Below are 12,873 nucleotides of genomic sequence, written 5' to 3' on the forward strand. Positions count from 1 at the left end.
TGTTTTAATAGTATATTGACAGTATTGTTTTCTTTCAAAAATCCACTTAATTTTCTTTACCCGATTATTAAAATGGTAATTGACAAAAACAAACTACATTGTCATCAGAAGAGCAATACAAAATGTACAAGTGATATATTAAAATCATCTTTCCAGCTTGAATTTCAATGATGCATTGGGGCAACGATTTTGTGAGAAACATCTTACCCTTAAATAAAGATTTTCTTAATTCCTTACCTGTGTGCTAATTAGATATCACCTTGTTTTCACATTAAACAGACTTCCACATGAGAAAGCAGCAAGGATGCAGTGGCATTAATGTTTCCTGGTGTCAACCTGTATTATTTCAGTAGATATTGAAATGAGGATGCATCTTGCTGCCTTTCCAATGAAGCAAGTTTAATTTAGTAATAGGTGAAAAACCATCCCTACAAAGATGTTAATCCGATACTTGGCTTTGTGGACACTTTTTAGAGAACAAATTAGTTAGCATAAAAATAAAGCCAGAAAATGAAGAGCTGTTTAATCACTCAATTGGATTTTTCTGCCAGCATATTTCATTTTCTCTGCAAACCACTGCTAAATTGTGCTTCCTAGCTGTTTTTTGATAAAATCACTTAATCAAATCTAACTCTGATTACATCAGAGTAGGCCAGGTACCCTACACCATAAGAGGGGGTTTGAAATTTTGACTTGTCTACTTAAAGATCACCAAAATCTGATGACAAGGTCAATAACATCCCTGGGTGGGATTGAACCACCAACCCTTTGGTTAATAACCAAACACACTAACCGATTGCACCACAGAGACACTTTGCAAAAGTACATACTGACAAAGGCTAATAAGCATTCATCTAGAACGTTTCCTAGAAAACTTTAAAAAGTCAATAATCTGGAGAGTTTTTGTAAGATGTTTCTTCCATCAACCAATGAAGAAACGCATTGGTACTTTCCCATGATGAGTGAGTGCTTCAGGATCTCTTGCACTTACATGTGCAGCAGAGTACTGCAATGGAAGCATGCTGGGCCCCTTAACCCAGAGGTAGGCAGATTGAAACTATCCTCTGCTATATGCATTTTTTTTTTGTTAATTAAAGTAATCCAAAACTGGGATTGATATTTTTGCTCTTTTATTTTTACTTAAAGTACAATAACTTTTACCATTTTAATTTGTTTTAATAGTATATTGACAGTATTGTTTTCTTTCAAAAATCCACTTAATTTTCTTTACCCTATTATTAAAATGGTAATTGACAAAAACAAACTACATTGTCACCAGAAGAGCAATACAAAATGTACAAGTGATATATTAAAATCATCTTTCCAGCTTGAATTTCAATGATGCATTGGGGCAACGATTTTGTGAGAAACATCTTCACCCTTAAATAAAGATTTTCTTAATTCCTTACCTGTGTGCTAATTAGATATCACCTTGTTTTCACATTAAACAGACTTCCACATGAGAAAGCAGCAAGGATGCAGTGGCGTTAATGTTTCCTGGTGTCAACCTGTATTATTTCAGTAGATATTGAAATGAGGATGCATCTTGCTGCCTTTCCAATGAAGCAAGTTTAATTTAGTAATAGGTGAAAAACCATCCCTACAAAGATGTTAATCAGATACTTGGCTTTGTGGACACTTTTCAGAGAACAAATTTGTTAGCATAAAAATAAAGGCAGAAAATGAAGAGCTGTTTAATCACTCAATTGGATTTTTTTGCCAGCATATTTCTTTTTCTCTGCAAACCACTGCTAAATTGTGCTTCCTAGCTGTTTTTATAAAATCACTGAATCAAATCTAACTCTGATTACATCAGAGAAGGCCAGGTACCCTACACCATAACAGGGGTTTTTGAAATTTTGACTTGTCTACTTAAAGATCACCAAAATCTGATAACAAGGTCAATTACATCCCTGGGTGGGATTGAACCACCAACCTTTTGGTTAATAGCCGTACACACTAACTGATTGCGCCACAGCGACACTTTGCAAAAGTACATACTGACAAAGGCTAATAAGCATTCATCTAGAACGTTTCCTAGAAAAACTTTAAGTAGTCAATAATCTGGAGAGTTTTTGTAAGATGTTTCTTCCATCAACCAATGAAGAAACACATTGGTACTTTCCCATGATGAGTGAGTACTTCAGGATCTCTTGCAATTACATGTGCAGCAGAGTACTGTAATGGAAGCATGCTGGGTCCATAGCCCAGAGGTAGGCAGATTGAAACTATCCTCTGCTATATGCGTTTTTTTTTTGTTAATTAAAGTAATCCAAAACTGGGATTGATATTTTTGCTCTTTTATTTTTACTTAAAGTACAATAACTTTTACCATTTTCATTTGTTTTAATAGTATATTGACAGTATTGTTTTCTTTCAAAAATCCACTTAATTTTCTTTACCCGATTATTAAAATGGTAATTGACAAAAACAAACTACATTGTCACCAGAAGAGCAATACAAAATGTACAAGTGATATATTAAAATCATCTTTCCAGCTTGAATTTCAATGATGCATTGGGGCAACGATTTTGTGAGAAACATCTTCACCCTTAAATAAAGATTTTCTTAATTCCTTACCTGTGTGCTAATTAGATATCACCTTGTTTTCACATTAAACAGACTTCCACATGAGAAAGCAGCAAGGATGCAGTGGCGTTAATGTTTCCTGGTGTCAACCTGTATTATTTCAGTAGATATTCAAATGAGGATGCATCTTGCTGCCTTTCCAATGAAGCAAGTTTAATTTAGTAATAGGTGAAAAACCATCCCTACAAAGGTGTTAATCAGAAACTTGGCTTTGTGGACACTTTTCAGAGAACAAATTTGTTAGCATAAAAATAAAGCCAGAAAATGAAGAGCTGTTTAATCACTCAATTGGATATTTTTTGCCAGCATATTTCTTTTTCTCTGCAACCCACTGCTAAATTGTGCTTCCTAGCTGTTTTTATAAAATCACTGAATCAAATCTAACTCTGATTACATCAGAGAAGGCCAGGTACCCTACACCATAAGAGGGGGTTTGAAATTTTGACTTGTCTACATAAATATCACCAAAATCTGATAACAAGGTCAATTACGTCCCTGGGTGGGATTGAACCACCAACCTTTTGGTTAATAGCCTTACACAGTAACTGATTGCGCCACAGCAACACTTTGCAAAAGTCCATACTGACAAAGGCTAATAAGCATTCATCTAGAACGATTCCTAGAAACATTTTAAAAAGTCAATAATGTGGAGAGTTTTTGTAAGATGTTTCTTCCATCAACCAATGAAGAAACACATTGGTACTTTCCCATGATGAGTGAGTGCTTCAGGATCTCTTGCACTTACATGTGCAGCAGAGTACTGTAATGGAAGCATGCTGGGTCCATAACCCAGAGGTAGGCAGATTGAAACTATCCTCTGCTATATGCATTTTTTTTTGTTAATTAAAGTAATCCAAAACTGGGATTGATATTTTTGCTCTTTTATTTTTACTTAAAGTACAATAACTTTTACCATTTTAATTTGTTTTAATAGTATATTGACAGTATTGTTTTCTTTCAAAAATCCAATTAATTTTCTTTACCCGATTATTAAAATGGTAATTGACAAAAACAAACTACATTGTCACCAGAAGAGCAATACAAAATGTACAAATGATATATTAAAATCATCTTTCCAGCTTGAATCTCAATGATGCATTGGGGCAACGATTTTGTGAGAAACATCTTACCCTTAAATAAAGATTTTCTTAATTCCTTACCTGTGTGCTAATTAGATATCACCTTGTTTTCACATTAAACAGACTTCCACATGAGAAAGCAGCAAGGATGCAGTGGCGTTAATGTTTCCTGGTGTCAACCTGTATTATTTCAGTAGATATTCAAATGAGGATGCATCTTGCTGCCTTTCCAATGAAGCAAGTTTAATTTAGTAATAGGTGAAAAACCATCCCTACAAAGGTGTTAATCAGAAACTTGGCTTTGTGGACACTTTTCAGAGAACAAATTTGTTAGCATAAAAATAAAGCCAGAAAATGAAGAGCTGTTTAATCACTCAATTGGATTTTTTTGCCAGCATATTTCTTTTTCTCTGCAACCCACTGCTAAATTGTGCTTCCTAGCTGTTTTTATAAAATCACTGAATCAAATCTAACTCTGATTACATCAGAGAAGGCCAGGTACCCTACACCATAAGAGGGGGTTTGAAATTTTGACTTGTCTACATAAATATCACCAAAATCTGATAACAAGGTCAATTACGTCCCTGGGTGGGATTGAACCACCAACCTTTTGGTTAATAGCCTTACACAGTAACTGATTGCGCCACAGCAACACTTTGCAAAAGTCCATACTGACAAAGGCTAATAAGCATTCATCTAGAACGATTCCTAGAAACATTTTAAAAAGTCAATAATGTGGAGAGTTTTTGTAAGATGTTTCTTCCATCAACCAATGAAGAAACACATTGGTACTTTCCCATGATGAGTGAGTGCTTCAGGATCTCTTGCACTTACATGTGCAGCAGAGTACTGTAATGGAAGCATGCTGGGTCCATAACCCAGAGGTAGGCAGATTGAAACTATCCTCTGCTATATGCATTTTTTTTTGTTAATTAAAGTAATCCAAAACTGGGATTGATATTTTTGCTCTTTTATTTTTACTTAAAGTACAATAACTTTTACCATTTTAATTTGTTTTAATAGTATATTGACAGTATTGTTTTCTTTCAAAAATCCAATTAATTTTCTTTACCCGATTATTAAAATGGTAATTGACAAAAACAAACTACATTGTCACCAGAAGAGCAATACAAAATGTACAAATGATATATTAAAATCATCTTTCCAGCTTGAATCTCAATGATGCATTGGGGCAACGATTTTGTGAGAAACATCTTACCCTTAAATAAAGATTTTCTTAATTCCTTACCTGTGTGCTAATTAGATATCACCTTGTTTTCACATTAAACAGACTTCCACATGAGAAAGCAGCAAGGATGCAGTGGCGTTAATGTTTCCTGGTGTCAACCTGTATTATTTCAGTAGATATTGAAATGAGGATGCATCTTGCTGCCTTTCCAATGAAGCAAGTTTAATTTAGTAATAGGTGAAAAACCATCCCTACAAAGATGTTAATCCGATACTTGGCTTTGTGGACACTTTTCAGAGAACAAATTAGTTAGCATAAAAATAAAGCCAGAAAATGAAGAGCTGTTTAATCACTCAATTGGATTTTTCTGCCAGCATATTTCATTTTCTCTGCAAACCACTGCTAAATTGTGCTTCCTAGCTGTTTTTTGATAAAATCACTTAATCAAATCTAACTCTGATTACATCAGAGTAGGCCAGGTACCCTACACCATAAGAGGGGGTTTGAAATTTTGACTTGTCTACTTAAAGATCACCAAAATCTGATGACAAGGTCAATAACATCCCTGGGTGGGATTGAACCACCAACCCTTTGGTTAATAACCAAACACACTAACCGATTGCACCACAGAGACACTTTGCAAAAGTACATACTGACAAAGGCTAATAAGCATTCATCTAGAACGTTTCCTAGAAAACTTTAAAAAGTCAATAATCTGGAGAGTTTTTGTAAGATGTTTCTTCCATCAACCAATGAGGAAACGCATTGGTACTTTCCCATGATGAGTGAGTGCTTCAGGTTCTCTTGCACTTACATGTGCAGCAGAGTACTGCAATGGAAGCATGCTGGGCCCCTTAACCCAGAGGTAGGCAGATTGAAACTATCCTCTGCTATATGCATTTTTTTTTGTTAATTAAAGTTATCCAAAACTGGGATTGATATTTTTGCTCTTTTATTTTTACTTAAAGTACAATAACTTTTACCATTTTAATTTGTTTTAATAGTATATTGACAGTATTGTTTTCTTTCAAAAATCCACTTAATTTTCTTTACCCTATTATTAAAATGGTAATTGACAAAAACAAACTACATTGTCACCAGAAGAGCAATACAAAATGTACAAGTGATATATTAAAATCATCTTTCCAGCTTGAATTTCAATGATGCATTGGGGCAACGATTTTGTGAGAAACATCTTCACCCTTAAATAAAGATTTTCTTAATTCCTTACCTGTGTGCTAATTAGATATCACCTTGTTTTCACATTAAACAGACTTCCACATGAGAAAGCAGCAAGGATGCAGTGGCGTTAATGTTTCCTGGTGTCAACCTGTATTATTTCAGTAGATATTGAAATGAGGATGCATCTTGCTGCCTTTCCAATGAAGCAAGTTTAATTTAGTAATAGGTGAAAAACCATCCCTACAAAGATGTTAATCAGATACTTGGCTTTGTGGACACTTTTCAGAGAACAAATTTGTTAGCATAAAAATAAAGCCAGAAAATGAAGAGCTGTTTAATCACTCAATTGGATTTTTTTGCCAGCATATTTCTTTTTCTCTGCAAACCACTGCTAAATTGTGCTTCCTAGCTGTTTTTATAAAATCACTGAATCAAATCTAACTCTGATTACATCAGAGAAGGCCAGGTACCCAACACCATAACAGGGGTTTTTGAAATTTTGACTTGTCTACTTAAAGATCACCAAAATCTGATAACAAGGTCAATTACATCCCTGGGTGGGATTGAACCACCAACCTTTTGGTTAATAGCCGTACACACTAACTGATTGCGCCACAGCGACACTTTGCAAAAGTACATACTGACAAAGGCTAATAAGCATTCATCTAGAACGTTTCCTAGAAAAACTTTAAGTAGTCAATAATCTGGAGAGTTTTTGTAAGATGTTTCTTCCATCAACCAATGAAGAAACACATTGGTACTTTCCCATGATGAGTGAGTACTTCAGGATCTCTTGCAATTACATGTGCAGCAGAGTACTGTAATGGAAGCATGCTGGGTCCATAGCCCAGAGGTAGGCAGATTGAAACTATCCTCTGCTATATGCGTTTTTTTTTGTTAATTAAAGTAATCCAAAACTGGGATTGATATTTTTGCTCTTTTATTTTTACTTAAAGTACAATAACTTTTACCATTTTCATTTGTTTTAATAGTATATTGACAGTATTGTTTTCTTTCAAAAATCCACTTAATTTTCTTTACCCGATTATTAAAATGGTAATTGACAAAAACAAACTACATTGTCACCAGAAGAGCAATACAAAATGTACAAGTGATATATTAAAATAATCTTTCCAGCTTGAATTTCAATGATGCATTGGGGCAACGATTTTGTGAGAAACATCTTCACCCTTAAATAAAGATTTTCTTAATTCCTTACCTGTGTGCTAATTAGATATCACCTTGTTTTCACATTAAACAGACTTCCACATGAGAAAGCAGCAAGGATGCAGTGGCGTTAATGTTTCCTGGTGTCAACCTGTATTATTTCAGTAGATATTCAAATGAGGATGCATCTTGCAGCCTTTCCAATGAAGCAAGTTTAATTTAGTAATAGGTGAAAAACCATCCCTACAAAGGTGTTAATCAGAAACTTGGCTTTGTGGACACTTTTCAGAGAACAAATTTGTTAGCATAAAAATAAAGCCAGAAAATGAAGAGCTGTTTAATCACTCAATTGGATTTTTTTGCCAGCATATTTCTTTTTCTCTGCAACCCACTGCTAAATTGTGCTTCCAAGCTGTTTTTATAAAATCACTGAATCAAATCTAACTCTGATTACATCAGAGAAGGCCAGGTACCCTACACCATAAGAGGGGGTTTGAAATTTTGACTTGTCTACATAAAGATCACCAAAATCTGATAACAAGGTCAATTACGTCCCTGGGTGGGATTGAACCACCAACCTTTTGGTTATTAGCCTTACACAGTAACTGATTGCGCCACAGCAACACTTTGCAAAAGTCCATACTGACAAAGGCTAATAAGCATTCATCTAGAACGATTCCTAGAAACATTTTAAAAAGTCAATAATGTGGAGAGTTTTTGTAAGATGTTTCTTCCATCAACCAATGAAGAAACACATTGGTACTTTCCCATGATGAGTGAGTGCTTCAGGATCTCTTGCACTTACATGTGCAGCAGAGTACTGTAATGGAAGCATGCTGGGTCCATAACCCAGAGGTAGGCAGATTGAAACTATCCTCTGCTATATGCATTTTTTTTGTTAATTAAAGTAATCCAAAACTGGGATTGATATTTTTGCTCTTTTATTTTTACTTAAAGTACAATAACTTTTACCATTTTAATTTGTTTTAATAGTATATTGACAGTATTGTTTTCTTTCAAAAATCCAATTAATTTTCTTTACCCGATTATTAAAATGGTAATTGACAAAAACAAACTACATTGTCACCAGAAGAGCAATACAAAATGTACAAATGATATATTAAAATCATCTTTCCAGCTTGAATTTCAATGATGCATTGGGGCAACGATTTTGTGAGAAACATCTTCACCCTTAAATAAAGATTTTCTTAATTCCTTACCTGTGTGCTAATTAGATATCACCTTGTTTTCACATTAAACAGACTTCCACATGAGAAAGCAGCAAGGATGCAGTGGCGTTAATGTTTCCTGGTGTCAACCTGTATTATTTCAGTAGATATTGAAATGAGGATGCACCTTGCTGCCTTTCCAATGAAGCAAGTTTAATTTAGTAATAGGTGAAAAACCATCCCTACAAAGATGTTAATCAGATACTTGGCTTTGTGGACACTTTTCAGAGAACAAATTTGTTAGCATAAAAATAAAGCCAGAAAATGAAGAGCTATTTAATCACTCAATTGGATTTTTTTGCCAGCATATTTCTTTTTCTCTGCAACCCACTGCTAAATTGTGCTTCCTAGCTGTTTTTATAAAATCACTGAATCAAATCTAACTCTGATTACATCAGAGAAGGCCAGGTACCCTACACCATAACAGGGGTTTTCGAAATTTTGACTTGTCTACATAAAGATCACCAAAATCTGATAACAAGGTCAATTACGTCCCTGGGTGGGATTGAACCACCAACCTTTTGGTTAATAGCCTTACGCAGTAACTGATTGCACCACAGCAACACTTTGCAAAAGTCCATACTGACAAAGGCTAATAAGCATTCATCTAGAACGATTCCTAGAAACATTTTAAAAAGTCAATAATGTGGAGAGTTTTTGTAAGATGTTTCTTCCATCAACCAATGAAGAAACACATTGGTACTTTCCCATGATGAGTGAGTGCTTCAGGATCTCTTGCACTTACATGTGCAGCAGAGTACTGTAATGGAAGCATGCTGGGTCCATAACCCAGAGGTAGGCAGATTGAAACTATCCTCTGCTATATGCATTTTTTTTTTGTTAATTAAAGTAATCCAAAACTGGGATTGATATTTTTGCTCTTTTATTTTTACTTAAAGTACAATAACTTTTACCATTTTAATTTGTTTTAATAGTATATTGACAGTATTGTTTTCTTTCAAAAATCCACTTAATTTTCTTTACCCGATTATTAAAATGGTAATTGACAAAAACAAACTACATTATCACCAGAAGAGCAATATAAAATGTTCAAGTAATATATTAAAATCATCTTTCCAGCTTGGATTTCAATGATGCATTGGGGCAACGATTTTGTGAGAAACATCTTCACCCTTAAATAAAGATTTTCTTAATTCCTTACCTGTGTGCTAATTAGAGATCACCTTGTTTTCACATTAAACAGACTTCCACATGAGAAAACAGCAAAGATGCAGTGGCGTTAATGTTTCATGGTGTCAACCTGTATTATTTCCGTAGATATTGAAATGAGGATACATCTTGCTGCCTTTCCAATGAAGCAAGTTTAATTTAGTAATAGGTGAAAAACCATCCCTACAAAGATGTTAATCAGATACTTGGCTTTGTGGACACTTTTCAGAGAACAAATTTGTTATCATAAAAATAAAGCCAGAAAATGAAGAGCTGTTTAATCACTCAATTGGATTTTTCTGCCAGCATTTTTCTTTTTCTCTGCAACCCACTGCTAAATTGTGCTTCCTAGCTGTTTTTTTTATAAAATCACTTAATTAAATCTAACTCTGATTACATCAGAGAAGGCCAGGTACCCTACACCATAAGAGGGGGTTTGCAATTTTGACTTGTCTACTTAAATATCACCAAAATCTGATCACAAGGTCAATCACGTCCCTGGGTGGGATTGAACCACCAACCTTTTGATTAATAGCTGAACACACTAACCGATTGCGCCACAGAGACACTTTGCAAAAAGTAAATACTGACAAAGACTAATAAGCATTCATCTAGAACGTTTCCTAGAAAAACTTTAAAAAGTCAATAATCTGGAGAGTTTTTGTAAGATGTTTCTTCCAGCAACCAATGAAGAAACACATTGGTACTTTCGCATGATGAGTGAGTGCTTCAGGATCTCTTGCACTTACATGTGCAGCAGAGTACTGTAATGGAAGCATGCTGGGTCCATAACCTAGAGGTAGGCAGATTGAAACTATCCTTTGCTATATGCATTTTTTTTTGTTCATTAAAGTAATCCAAAACTGGGATTGATATTTTAGCTTTTATTTTTACTTAAAGTACAATAACTTTTACCATTTTAATTTGTTTTAATAGTATATTGACAGTATTGTTTTCTTTCAAAAATCCACTTAATTTTCTTTACCCGATTATTAAAATGGTAATTGACAAAAACAAACTACATTGTCACCAGAAGAGCAATACAAAATGTACAAGTGATGTATTAAAATCATCTTTCCAGCTTGAATTTCAATGATGCATTGGGGCAACGATTTTGTGAGAAACATCTTCACCCTTAAATAAAGATTTTCTTAATTCCTTACCTGTGTGCTAATTAGATATCACCTTGTTTTCACATTAAACAGACTTCCACATGAGAAAGCAGCAAGGATGCAGTGGCGTTAATGTTTCCTGGTGTCAACCTGTATTATTTCAGTAGATATTGAAATGAGGATGCATCTTGCTGCCTTTCCAATGAAGCAAGTTTAATTTAGTAATAGGTGAAAAACCATTCCTACAAAGATGTTAATCAGATATTTGGCTTTGTGGACACTTTTCAGAGTACAAATTTGTTAGCATAAAAGTAAAGCCAGAAAATGAAGAGCTGTTTAATCACTCAATTGGATTTTTTTGCCAGCATATTTCTTTTTCTCTGCAAACCACTGCTAAATTGTGCTTCCTAGCTGTTTTTATAAAATCACTGAATCAAATCTAACTCTGATTACATCAGAGAAGGCCAGGTACCCAACACCATAACAGGGGTTTTTGAAATTTTGACTTGTCTACTTAAAGATCACCAAAATCTGATAACAAGGTCAATTACGTCCCTGGGTGGGATTGAACCACCAACCTTTTGGTTAATAGCCGTACACACTAACTGATTGCGCCACAGCGACACTTTGCAAAAGTACATACTGACAAAGGCTGATAAGCATTCATCTAGAACGTTTCCAAGAAAAACTTTAAATAGTCAATAATCTGGAGAGTTTTTGTAAGATGTTTCTTCCATCAACCAATGAAGAAACACATTGGTACTTTCCCATGATGAGTGAGTGCTTCAGGATCTCTTGCAATTACATGTGCAGCAGAGTACTGTAATGGAAGCATGCTGGGTCCATAGCCCAGAGGTAGGCAGATTGAAACTATCCTCTGCTATATGCATTTTTTTTTGTTAATTAAAGTAATCCAAAACTGGGATTGATATTTTTGCTCTTTTATTTTTACTTAAAGTACAATAACTTTTACCATTTTAATTTGTTTTAATAGTATATTGACAGTATTGTTTTCTTTCAAAAATCCACTTAATTTTCTTTACCCGATTATTAAAATGGTAATTGACAAAAATAAACTGATGAGGATACTACTGCAGTCTTTGTTTCGTCTGTACCCGCTGAAAGAGCAGCAAAAGGTGGAGATCTTGATGGAACAGTTGAAAGGGCTTGCACTTAGAGAGGTTACTTCCTGGCCTACTGAAGAGAAGAAGACTGTGGACCAGATCCTCAACAGGCTTGCTACCACATTTGACACAAGGACAGTGTCAGAACTTAAAATGCACTTCTTTGCTCGAAAGCAACAACCAGGAGAGTCACTACGGGGCTATGCCCTCAGCTTGCAGGAAGCACTCAGAGATGTTCAGCAAGCAGACCCTGAGCAAGTGCATGACAAAGAGAAAATGTTATTGGACCAGTTCACTGAAGGTGCAAGGGGCGAATTTGTAAAACTCAGCTGCGACTATTGAGATTGCAGAAGCCTGGAAGCACATTCCTGGATTTTAAAGAGGCTGCGATTAAAGTTCTAGGCTCCAGTCTTACTTCAGGGGCTGTTCCACAAGAGTCTATTCCAGAGATGCCACGGTATCAAGAGAATTCTGATGCCCAGGAGTCAAGTTTTAAAGGAGCTACTTACCCACCTACAGTAAAAGGAGTGACAGTGCCATGTTCAAAGACATGCATATTTGACTCTTCTAGTGAGTTACGAAGTCTGCTGGCTGAACTGACACGTGGTGTGACAGAGATGCGCAGAGACCTGCAGATTCTGAAGAGACAGCAGGCACTGCTCCATGAAGAAATGGAATGGTGCCAGGAGAGGAGACCACTGAACAGTTCCCAATGGGACCTACATAGAAACAGGGAGACACTTTTTTCCAACCACTTTGCCTCCCAAAGGCGACCCATTTTTCAAAGCTGTGAAGGAAGCGGACAAATTAAGAGAGAATTTGAGCAGCCAGATCATTTAAACTCCAAATTCATGTGGTTAACCCGTTATGTTAGCCAAAGCCCGGTGGTTCAAGTTTGCATCAATGGAGTCTCAATGCCCGCTCTCTTAGACACTGGATCACAAGTGACCACAATACAAGCAACACAGTTTGAGCAGCATTGGACTGAGGAACAGATGTTTCCGTCAACTTCCACATTGATAAACCCGATTG

Source organism: Pseudophryne corroboree, unplaced genomic scaffold (assembly GCF_028390025.1).
Source record: "Pseudophryne corroboree isolate aPseCor3 unplaced genomic scaffold, aPseCor3.hap2 scaffold_403, whole genome shotgun sequence".
Classification (NCBI taxonomy): Eukaryota; Metazoa; Chordata; class Amphibia; order Anura; family Myobatrachidae; genus Pseudophryne; species Pseudophryne corroboree.